Source organism: Balaenoptera musculus, chromosome 21, assembly GCF_009873245.2.
Source record: "Balaenoptera musculus isolate JJ_BM4_2016_0621 chromosome 21, mBalMus1.pri.v3, whole genome shotgun sequence".
Lineage (NCBI taxonomy): Eukaryota > Metazoa > Chordata > Mammalia > Artiodactyla > Balaenopteridae > Balaenoptera > Balaenoptera musculus.
The window spans coordinates 14545716-14558384 of NC_045805.1; the positions used below are offsets into that span (position 1 = coordinate 14545716).

Consider the following 12669-nt stretch of genomic DNA (forward strand, 5'->3'; position numbering starts at 1 on the left):
CCAGCTAACTTATATTAACATACCAACAACTGAGACAACAATCTTCAAAAGTCTGGAAAAAAACAGAGCTAGAGAATCTTGTCAGTGTATGGTCAAGCCCAGCTGCAGGGACAGGTGACTCTAGATGTTCTAGAGCCACTTAGCAGTTATGAACTTGTGGTTCTGATGTGCTTGTTGGGCAAATATAGTTTGAGGATAGTTTTAAAATCATTTGTCCCTGGCATTATACTTGTCAGATGCAATTCTGATTTTATTTCCTTAAAGAACGCACTGACCAATTAGTAATCTGACCTTTTGGGAAGTGACATTTCTCAATGTCAATCAATAACAGGCCATTCTGTTTTGTTGGCCAGATAAAATACTCTCACTCTGTGAGATGCATTACATAGAGTGTGTACAGATTCCTCAAAAAATGCTTTACTTTTGGTTGGAAATCAGAACATGTGACTTTTCCTAGTTTCTACTGAACTTAAAACTCTTTTAGTTGAATGACCCTATTGGGGGGGGTCATTCTTAGAGGATTGGGGTCCTCCTGTTAAGCTCCTGTCCTCTCCACCCCACAGGCTTTATCTGGACCATGGAAGCCAGCACTTCTTCTAGGCCAGGTTAGAAGCAGATGCAGTGAAATGACAGAGGAGTCTGGAGACGAGGCAGTTCATAAATGGAACATTCCCCAGGAAACTCAATTTTATCATCATAATCTTTTAGTTCTCGACAGCTGCAAAGTTAAATATCAGTGCCAAAAAGAGTGAACCAGAGTTTCGAGGGTATGTTTTCCCAATTCATTCCAAAGGAAGTAAAAGTTTAGGGTTCCAAATGATCATGATGTGTTAATACACCACATAATAATATATAGAGCAAGTGAAATTATTTTACCAGACAACTGTCCATATGAGGCCCTGAGAGGACATTTGGGACTTTGGGTCAAAAGGAAGGTGATTTTCAAATTAAGTTATGGCTTTCTCATTTACTTTTACTTATAAAATAAGATTATTTATGGCTTTGTCATTTACTTTTACTTACTAGAGTGATGACTCTCCTCTCTGCTGCCAATAAATCTAAAATTTAATTTAACATGTATTAAAAGCACTTTGTGCACTTCCGAAAGAAGGTTTTTTTTTAACTCAAGAAAAAAGTCATATTAATTATATAAATTGGTTGTTAGTCTTCTAAAATTAAATTTATGATGGAAAGGAAGTCAGTGATATAATCAGCGTTTAGACCATAAATCATATAAAAAATCATGTTTCTAAGTAAATTCATTGTCAAAGAATTCAGGATATATTACCAGTCATCTGAATTATTGATCTAAGAAAACCCTTTTCCCAAAACAGATATATTTTCAACAAATGAGTAACAGTTTTCCTGGTAAAGGAGGTAACTGTGCTTTCCCACATTTTTATTGTTTCCTTGATTGGCAGAGATAATGGACATATAGTTAACTTGTTCAGGAGACTAAATTCTGGGGAAAAAGTCTATAGTGGCTTAAATGAGCTGGATCATTTTTGGTTGTGTCATGATTTCCTCTGCTGAGGAAGTCTGATGTCTGAAAAAGGATTGCTCTGACATTTAGCTTCATGTTTTATCAATACATGAAAAGCATACTAACCAAAAACAAAGAGTAAAATTATAACAAAACAAAACAACAAATGTTTAAGGATTTGTGGACTGAATTAGTTTTCTCATGATGGTTACGTGGAATTACATACAGTTTTTATTACCTTGATTCCATTTCTTTTCCTTGGTGTCAATTTTATTTGTTGACATTTGATTCAGCATCCTACTCAGGTTAATCATCCAGACTCATCGACTGTTGGCCATTCCCATGACAGGATGATGCAGGTAAAAATAGAAGTAAAACACTATTGCTCCCTCATGGAGTTCACTTTCATATGGAAAGATTAGATACATATAGAAAAAACTTCACTAAAATGAGATTAAAAAAAAGAATATAATTTACAAAGTGATATGAGAGCATCTAAGAAAGAGCAACTAAATGTGCTATTCATTCAGTCCCTCTTTGGGAACTAATTTAAGATCACATTCTGGAAAATTCCAGTTTAAATACCTTTAAAAGCTTTGTAAATTCCCAGATCCTTCACTGAAAGGAAGCTTTAATATATGTAAAGCTCTTGGGATAGTAGCTAGGACGGAGTAAACTTCATGCAGAGTAGCCAGATACAGAAGCAACCTAAATACCCATCAAAAGATGAATGGATAAAGAAGATGTGGGGGGTGTGTGTGTGTGTGTGTGTGTGTGTGTCTGTAATGGAATATTACTCAGTCACAAAAAAAAGAATGAAATCTTGCTGTTTGTGACACATATGAATGGACCTAGAGGGTATTATGATAAGTGAAGTAAATCAGACAGAGAAAGACTAATACTGTATGATTTCACTTACATGTAGAATCTACAAAACAAAAAAAATGAGTAAACATCACAAAACAAAAACAGAGTCATAGATACAGAGAAACAATAGGTGGTTGCCAGAGGGGAGGAGATGAGGGGAGGAAAAAACCAAGTGATGGAAATTAAGAGGTACAAACTTGCAAAATAAATGAGTCACAGGTATGAAATGTACAGGATGGGAAATACAGTCCACAATTAAGTAATATCTTTGTATGGGGACATAACAACCACAAAATATTAACATCTGTAAGGCTCTTCAGATAGTAGCTAGCACAAAGTATATAATTTTTTCTTATTAATATCTTTTGGATTGAAAAAATCAAATAATTTTTTTCTGTAGTTTATTGAAATCTTGTTATTTAGGTTTTCATTGTTTTCTTGAGTTTAATCAGAACAGATATTTTGATTGGCCTTGGAAGGTCTCCCAATTCTTACGGTTTTTAATTTGAAAAGATCTCCCAGATGGCTACCTTTTTCTACACTGAATTCTCTGTTTAACTATATTCTAAAGCCTTAAAGTAAACCTCTTAAATTTTGTAACTCCCAGGTTTTAACTTTTCTCTCTTACACTTATCTAAAAAGGAAAAAATTACTCTTTAGTGTTGATCATATTGTTTGATGAATGTGATGATAACCTGAGACTTTAAGAAAGTTAAAGAGTAGAAACCAAATTTTTTTGGTGTCTGAATTATTCACTAAATGATGTGTGTCCTTTGAGTTTTATCTAAGTTTCTGGCTATATTTCTCTTTATATCATTGTTAGAAATATAGTGCTTCTCACCAGGAAGACTGTATTTTATTTTTAAAAATAATAGCGTTTTCTAAAATCTTCATCTTTTTTTCCTTCTCCTCAGTTTCATGACTTCCAAAAAAAAAATCAGAAAATCTTGTCAATTACCATTTGATCTTTAAATTCAAGCAACGTCTTGTAATCAATGTGTTGCCACTAACACAACATCGAGGGGTAAACTGTGAGCCATTCATTCATTCCACAACTACTGGCTGAATATTTAATAGAGTGACTTGTTTGCTATGTGCCTACAAGGTTTCAGCTGCTATTGTAAAGCAAGCTGAGTTTTCCCTGTAACTTTAATTCTGCCCAAGCAATCTGTACCTTTTCCCGTACTTGCTACTCTCAGGATCTCCCTTTACTTAAACTGGTTCAAGCCTGTGCTCGAGGTATATCAGACAACACAAGTCTATTCACACTGTTCCAGAAGAACTCAGTGGTTATAAAATTTTTATCTTCACTGCTAGTAATGCTATGCTATATACGTCTCCAAATCTAGATATTGTGAGGTAAGTTCTTTTAAAAGTTATTTATCCCCACAGGATATAACAGTATTTACTGTACTGCAATTATATATCTGACAGATTAAGTGTACTTGCTTCAGAAAGTGCTCAAACAGTTCACTAGATGACACAGCACCAGAACAGCTGAAACTGTTTATCGAATTCTCTTTCCTTTGTGAACTTTAGTACAGAGAATTGAAATCATTAGGTGTGAAGGCATCCTGATAATCTACGAAATAGCTCACTTTTAAACAACCAAGTGTTGCTTTCTTAAATTTTTTTGGTTAATAGCGTAAAGTGAAGGAAAACCTTATAAAACATTAAGATCTGATATTCACAGGATCCAAAGAGGCAGAAGTAGTTGACATGTCCATAGGTGGAGGATGGGTCCCTCACAGTCAAAAGCTTAAGCATGTTTCTTTCCATCAATGAGGCTGCTATTTCTACCAATGGTCACCTTCGTGGAGGACTAAATGTCTCTGAAGAAGTTAACTACCCCTGACTAGAAGTAGGGACAGGGACTTTTTAGAGGAGGACAGAATGAACATTTATACTAATACATTTTCTCCAGCATGGCCAATTATTCCTTAGAATGTCTCATTTGCATATTTTTTGTGTGTATACATTTAAAAAGTTTCCCATTCTTCATGCCATTCCCTGCTTGGACTCTGAAGGATTTTTGTAACAAGTGCTCTTGGTTAGAAGCCTATTTTTGCTACAGTTTGTTTGGATTCCTTAAAGCCACATTTGTCTCTACAGGATACGGAATTGAGTAGAAGATCAGGTTTGGAGCCTGAGAGGTTTATGCTGACTCTCAAGTTCAGCCATTCCTGAAAAAATTGATCAGGAAAAGGAATCTAAAAAGGAGAAGTATTTGTACATTGATTGGACTAACTTTCCTACCTAAAGCAGAAGATACAATTCATTATAAGAAAATATTTTTGACATGCAATTTACACCAACTGTTGAGGAAACATCTCAAAGGAAAGTTAGAAGAATTGAATGTCTAGGTTATACAAAAAATCAAAAATTTAAAAAGTAGGCAACAGTGCAAATTAAAGGAACCAAAATATCACTAAATGTTCAAATAATGTTCTTATTAAAAATAAAATTTTCTTAAATTCTAACATGGAGAGAAAAAATTTAGGAAATATAATGAGAATATGGCTAGATTTTTTTTTTTTTTTTTTTGAGGTAGGAAAATTTTCTTTGAAAGTGAGATCTTTGTTAGAGGTAGGAAAAGAGAACGTTTTCTGGATTTTTGTTCAAATAATGCTTTTCAAAGGTGCAGAATTAATCCTGGATCTATGCATACCAGACCTGTATGGGGAAGAGGAAACTACTGTCTTTTTGGCTAAAATTCCTGGTTGGCAAGACTTCTGTTCTGAAGACTAGGGTAAAGTGTAATATAGATCTACATGGATATATCATGTTGCTGAAATTCAAAGTAAAACCTTCTCTTTGCTGGTTCTCTGTCATTTATTCAAATAAGATCATCTTAAGTGAGCTTAAGCTGGAATGAGGGTTCTTATCTATTAATATTTAGAACTCAAAAGTTATAGAAGTGTTCCCTTATAGCTAAATGTATATGTCTTAACTTTTTCAGAAATGTTGTAAAGAGATCTTGAAAATCTCCATATAATTCTTTGCAGTGATAATTTAGAATTTAATAGACATCTATGATTAAATTATTTGAGGAAAAATAAATAAATAAATAAATTATTTGAGGAACTTTTAAAAAATTATCTAATACAATTACGTACTACTATACTTCATTATAAAATGCAACAAGAGCTCACTCATTTCATTTGAATGTCAACATAGTTATATATAGTTTAGGCCTTCAAAATATTATAAATTACTTAAAATAGAAAATCTTAAAAATGATGCAGAAATACTATGGAATCATGTTTCCTGAAATCTAATTACTATATACAATTTAAAATAATTGATTAGGGGCTTCCCTGGTGGCGCAGTGGTTAAGAATCTGCCTGCCAATGCAGGGGACACGGGTTCGAGCCCTGGTCTGGGAAGATCCCACATGCCGCGGAGCAACTCGGCCCGTGAGCCACAGCTACTGAGCCTGCGCGTCTGGAGCCTGTGCTCCGCAACAAGAGAGGCCGCGATAGTGAGAGGCCCGCGCACCGCGATGAAGAGTGGCCCCCACTTGCCGCAACTAGAGAAAGCCCTCGCACAGAAACGAAGACCCAACACAGCCAAAAATAAGTAAATAAATTAAAAAAAAAAAAAAACCTGAAAGAAGCCCAACAATAAAAAAAAAAATAATTGATTAAACATGATTAGTCTTTAAGATGCGTAGAACCAATTTCAACTTTAGCTATTATTAAATTAGCATGTTATACATTAAAATCAGCTGGAAGATAGTCAAAATAAACCTTTAAAGGACAGCGTGACATTTAAGAGTTGCTATATATCTTACTTTGATTATAAAATTCAATGCTGGAAGATAGTGTAAAAGTGTCCAGAAATATGAATTTAAGTGGTTTACCAAATATTTTGCTTTCTAATTCTTAACATCTGGATATTTAAAATTTCCTAATCTTTGCTACTTTATGTACAAGAATTCATACTATATTAATTCCAATTTTTGTTTTTTAGATGGATATCTTAGAGATGAGGGATTATATAGTTATTAATTCTTAATGTAATTTTTGATACATTCTTACTTTTTATTACAACATTGTGATAAATTTTCCATAAAAAGGGTATAAAAATTTAGGCTTTAAAAAAATAATAATCATGCCATCTAATATAGAAAAAAGAGTGGGAAGTCTCTACAACCAAAAGCATATCTGTATCAAGAGTGATACTAACATACTATTCTCTCCGTCACCCAGGAATTCAAGTTATGGGGAAGTATAATGTAACCAGTTATTACCAGTAACCTTTCAGGTTTATAAGGAAAGTCAAAAGAAATTCTGCTATTGTAGACTTTATTTTAATCCTTTGGTCTCTTCCCAATTCATGACCTCTACTTTCCTCTGGCTTTAGTCTGGAAAACAATTCCGTAAGTAACTTTTCTATAATCAACTGCTAATCATCATCAGTTCAACATTAATTTCAAATGACCTGATTTTAGAGTATATTTCTAATAGGGATACTTACTGTACTTATTTTCCCCTGCAAATTTTATAATAGCTATAAATAGAAAAACAACATCCTCTAGATATTAAAGCTTCTAAGCTGGTTTTGTTTAAAACTTACATGTTGTAAATTTTTCCTTGAGAAAATTCTGATATATTATAGGACATTTATAACTTTTATCCAATTGTGATCTTGAAACTATAATTTCATATCAAGGAAATTAAAGCCTCATCACTGTTTGTAAATGTTTTGAGTTTCTCTGATCAAATGCAGTATAATAGATAATAGGACTTCTATTTCGAGGTCAAGCCTATATTTACGGTAACTAATAGGAAAACAGTCAAGTCCGAGGTTACCAGTACAATGTCTGAATGCCAAGTTCTAGACACTGGACAAAGTACAGTCAGAGGTCAGTAAAACTCTGGAAGCCCATGAGCAGAGACAAATGCGCTACGGTGCAATAGTCAGAACTACAGACATAAGATTCAGATGTAGCCGAAGCAGAAGGCGAGGAAGTGTCTGAGGAGACATTCTAGTTGGATTTTGAAGGATGCATGGCAGGCGGCTGCCGCTGCGGGGGAGATTTGAAGAAAAAGTCTATATAGAGGAGACGGGCTTTGCAAAAGTTTGGTATAGTGCGTTTGGGAAATTACAAAGTATTTGCTATTGCCAGCAGCTGAGTTGGGAAGTGGCAGAAAATAAGAGTACCTAAATAGATAAAAGCCAAGGTGCAGAGTCTTGAAGGATAGGGATTACAGCTCTGCGTCTGGTTCTCAAAATTGTTGCGTTAATAACTACATAGATGTGTCGTGCAGGAGTGGACTTACAATGCTAATCTTTCATAGCATATCACCTTAAAAAATTATTAATGGAGGGAAAAAAAGTACAGGTATAAAGTTTGCGTGTCACTCTTCCCAGTGGGGCTGGCTCCTGTCACGTATGGTGCCACCACGAAGGCAACAGGGTACAGCCTTAGGTATTTCCACACCTGGTTCTTCTAAAAGCTCCCCCAAGAAAAACTAAGGTAAAATCATTTTCTTGCTGCAGGACTTCTCACTGTGTTAATTCTAGAAATTCCTTTTGCCGTGTAAAGCTCTGACAGGAATTAAATTGAAGAGAGACTTTGTCCACCTTCCTTCTGCTATAGCAGAATCACTTCCTTGGCTGATATCTTTATTTATAAAATTTGACTTAAAACTAGGTCTGTTAGTTAAACTTTCCTTTGAAAGTTAAACGTAAGTGCAGTACGATGCTATCGTGTCACCATTCTATCCTACCCAATGTCTCACACACACGAATAGACAATATTCCTAGTTAGAGCTCTATTATTAAATGTTTGGAGATGATTTTCTGGACTGAGATTGCTTGTACCTTGAATTTTTTGAATATTTTTGTACCTTGAATATTGGTGACAGTTAGAACAGAAGTTTTGAAAAATATTCTCCCTGTGCTTTATAACTGTCTTATCTGAGGGCATAATGACATTGCTGTATTTGTGAAACAGGTGCTGTGTGCTCCTATGTAGCAATGAAAATTATATTTATTATACTTAAAAGGTGACTCCTATGTCATCCATATATTGGGTAAAAGGATAGAAAATAAAAATATATTTCTTAGAAGTAGATCTCAGATCCTATTTATTTTATATTTCACGGTAGATTTCATCTTTAGCACATAGAGGTTTTTATTCAAAGTTTTCAACAAAATATTTTTCTGTAAATATTTTCCATAAAATTCTAAATGATCTGACGTTTCTGGTAGACCAACAATAGAACTGATTTACGTAAAACTGAAATGTTGCTGAAACAATTTAATCATTATTTGGTCATTTCCTTACCAGGGATTTCGATTTGACTGACCAATTTCAATCCACAGTAACAGCTTTGTTCCTAAGAGACTATAAATCAAAGAAATACTCAGTAAGGAGCAATTCTTACTGCAGTTCAAAGTCTGTGCTATTATCACGTAGTGATGGACAGCAAACATCCATTGCAAATATTAGTACATTTGTTGGAGGAGGGTCGTGTTTTTGGTTTCACTCTCTATCTCTGAAACCTATCTGCTTGTGAGAAAAGTTGTGCAATAAAAGAAGTTTTACCGACACATACTATAGCTATGCTTGAACTCAATGCAGCGATTCACTTCCTTTCTTTCCCTGGATTCCAAGCCAGGGAACACAATGAGGGTGTTGTGCTCTGGGCTAGCGTGGCATGCATGATACTCGGAAAGAACGTGTGAGCAGCTTCCAGTACCTACACTATTTGCTTTACAACTACCCGCAACTAAATCAAACAGCACACCAGGACTCTGTGCTCAGAATACGCAAGGGCACAAGCCACTGGCTCTTATGACCTACATAGGGAACGGAATTCCTAAATTTAAACGTGTATAGAGGTGTGTTAAGAGTTAAATACATCATTTCAGAGGCTTAAAAATAAATGCTTCACAATTTTCGAGCTGCTGATTTTCCATGTAATTCTCTGAATATATGTCAAAGTGCAGGTCATAAAAGAATCCATTGTTTCTAAGGGAGAAAGATTGTTGTTGGTTATGAAGGCTTTCCAGAAGGACAAGCCATCGTGGTTTGTTAAAACAGCAAATATTTATTTTAAACCCCAAGGCATATTAGTAATTTTTAAAAAATCATTACAATTTCTAGAACCTGAACTTACTGAAACAATTCTAAGTCTCTGACACTATTTTGTGTATTTGTGTGTGTATGTGTGTGTGTGTGTGTGTGTTTGTGTTTGTGTGTATGTACTTCCTTGGTAAATCCAAAGAACACAATGATTGTAAATGTTTAGGTTAAGTTTTGCTCGGAGTTATTGTTATGCTGTGCTTGAAAAAGGACAAAAAAGCTTACCTCTGTCAGTCAAGTGGCTACACAGGGACCTCCTTCTCAGCCTCAGCTTCAACATGCAGGCAGATGCTCTCTGAGCCAACAGTCTGTTAACAGGAAGCAGGTAAACCCGAGAGCGTCCGCCCGCGTTACAGTCCAGTGCCCATCCGAGCACACACCTGCTTCTTCAGACCTGCCACTCATATGCTACAGCCACGCACAGGACCTGTGTTTGCAGACGAAAACGCCTCCTCTGGGGTCACTAGTTTTCAGGGTAAGCAGCTAGAGAGCTGCTGAGATAACATTGCAGGGAAGGCGAGCCTTCCCAAGACAAAAACCTTTTCTGCTGTCTGATAGCAGATATGCAGCATTATCTCTCTGCATTCCACGTTCTCAAATCAGCTACTAGGAAAGGCAGTCGACAGCTCATCCAAATGGCAGCTGGCAGGCATGCTTGGCTGTACTAATTGCATACTAACATGCCGACTACTTCTCTCTTCCCTCAATAGATTTCTTAAAAAATGCTTCTTCCAGGGTAAAGCTCAGCGGAATATGCCACACTGTTTTCCATAAGTAAAATGGCTGGTCCTCCCAGCACTGCTGCAGACAGCTCATTGGGTTCCACTGGCTTTTCGTAGTCATAGCAACAACCAACAGACAGACTTAGCAAGCATGGCTGATCATGTGCAGTGCACGACACAGCTTGTTAATTTCTTTTCATGAAACTCATCATTTTGGGAGGAGGGTAGCTTCTGTTATCGTTCTCAATATTTCACCGATACTGCAAGTGCTCTGAGTTTTCAGCTTTCAGGAGGAACTTTTGTTATATGAGCCAGTGCTTCATGTGAAATTGAGAAAGGGAAACCCTTCTCAATAGATAGATTCGGGTCTATCCAGGTTAATAACATGCAAATCACTGTAGAGACAGTAATTGGAACCATTGTTAAAACAGCTTCCACCTTCGCGTCATCGCGTAAAGGAGACTGGCAAATGTGGACAGTTATACTTTCTGATTTTCAGTGATAATCTTGTAGCCACTTAGCTGAAACAAAGCCCTATGGCTCATTATATGTGACCAAAATAACCAAAGATGTTACCTATGGATTCCATGTATTTAATTATTTTAATACACTTTTTATGTACTACAGAATTTAAAATAAAATTCTAAAAATTCCTATTGTTTCCTACTGCAGAAAATGATTAACTCAATTATAATTTATTTGTAATATTAAAATACTTTAGGAAATCCAAACCAAATTAAAAATGCTTTGCTTTAAATCTCACCTTTGAAGTAGGAATAGTTTTGCTTCCTCAGTTAGGTGGATCACATCCCACCCTTCCTTAAAATTTCACCTCTTCAGGGAATTTCCCATAGTACATACCATTAACCATTTATACTTTCTGCAAAATCCCCACCCTTTAATACTGTCACCAATCATATTCTGTCTGATATATTTTCAAGACACCATCCCATTTATTTTTGTTTCTAGCAACTTGACTGAAATAGTTGTATTAATACTTTGGACTTGTAAACATAGATACTTCCTTCATTTGCTGGTAGTCATTGATTTACTGTTTTGTAAGTATTGCATTTCCCTACCCATGTTAGGACTCCTGCTTCAGTAGTAATTCCCTAACTTTACTATGCATAAGAATCTTGTGCATGCAGATTTGGGGATCCCATTTTCCTTCTGTCTCCAAACAGATTCACAGTTGGAGGGTTTGAGCCTGTTCAGGTTAGCATATCTGCTGAAGAAAAGTGGGTGGGCCTTTCCCACTCCATATTGTTTTCAGCCTGCTCTGACTTAAGGTACTTTCCCTTAAGTTATTTTGAGTTTGCTACTCTTGAACTTGCCCCTGCCTTCAATGTCAGCCTCATATTCTACTCTTCATTCCCCAGGTTTCAGCAATTTTGAATGACATCCCATTTCTTGCTTCCTTGCCTTGCAGATGTTCCTGCTTCCTAAAAGCTTCTCCGCCAGATCCCATCCCCCCCAGCACCTTTTGCCTCCATCCCAATCTGCCTCCGACTTTATCTTTCAACACCTTGCTCAACAGACCACCTCACTAAAGACAGCCACGGGCGGAGTTTGTAGGGGGCTCCTCTGTGCCTCCAGTGTTCCTGGAATCTACCTCTACTATTACACACTTGTCATGCACTGTAGATTATTAGCAGTTTTCCTTTCTTGTCTTACTTCTCCACTGCTCTGTCTACTCCCCGAAAGCCAACCTGGTCCATGTCTTGTTTGTCATACTTGGAATATTCTAAGTTTTCAGTACATTTTGAAGGAGAACCTAAAACACTGTCTGAACAGGTGCTAAATGACTGGATAGTGTGAGGTCTGGGTTTTAATTCATCTTTTCAATACCATGCATTATTGACTTATTATAACTTCAGAAGAATTTAAGTGACTTTGATTAAATGTTGGCATTTTTAAAAAGTTATCAAGCAACATCCTAAGTTCATCTGGTGTTTTAGGGTGGCTTTTCTTTTCATTGTATGTTTGAAAATGTCTTTATTCTACCCTTGTACGTGATTGTTTGGCTAGGTTTAAGAATCTTTGGAGTCATTTTCCTTTGGAATTTTGAAGGTCTTCTTTTATCTTGTGTCTTCTTGCCCCAATACCCCATCAACTATACTCCACCGAAGAAGAGAACTAGAAAACGCCCAAAGCTGCTCAGGATTAGGAACTGGGAAGCTGGTAGGAACTGAGACAAATCTTTTTGCTCCCATGGTGTCCCTCATGGTACCTCTGTTCATCATTATACATCACTCTGTGTGGCAGGGGGTGGCGACTGGGGAGGATGGATGAGTGTTCTTTGCATGCTCTGGCTTCACCACCTACCCCAAGCCTCTCCTCTCATATGTAACTCTGGCTGCCATGACCCATCACTGTCACTCTGGCCCTCTGGTTCTGCTCTACCGCATGTAGAGCAGACTTTTTTTCTCCCTTCTAACTTGTTCATTGCTAAATACAGATTCCCAAGAAACAACTATGATCTTCCCACCTCATCTTTCTGA

General features: G+C 36.4%; 1 protein-coding gene across 29 annotated transcripts in view; it reads right to left on the minus strand.

The window, feature by feature from the left end:
• SORBS2 (sorbin and SH3 domain containing 2) overlaps nt 1-10234 on the minus strand; it is a 204321-nt gene extending 194087 nt beyond the window's left edge. For 21 of the 29 annotated variants that reach the window (XM_036838584.1, XM_036838575.1, XM_036838566.1 and 18 more), the window contains exon 1: nt 9672-10209. The gene's annotated coding sequence lies outside the window, so the exon portion shown is untranslated. Of the gene's footprint in view, nt 1-9671 lie in introns of all 29 variants that reach the window. The other 8 variants (XM_036838594.1, XM_036838595.1, XM_036838591.1 and 5 more) reach the window with 4 other exon arrangements.
• Between the last annotated feature and the right edge of the window lie 2435 nt (nt 10235-12669).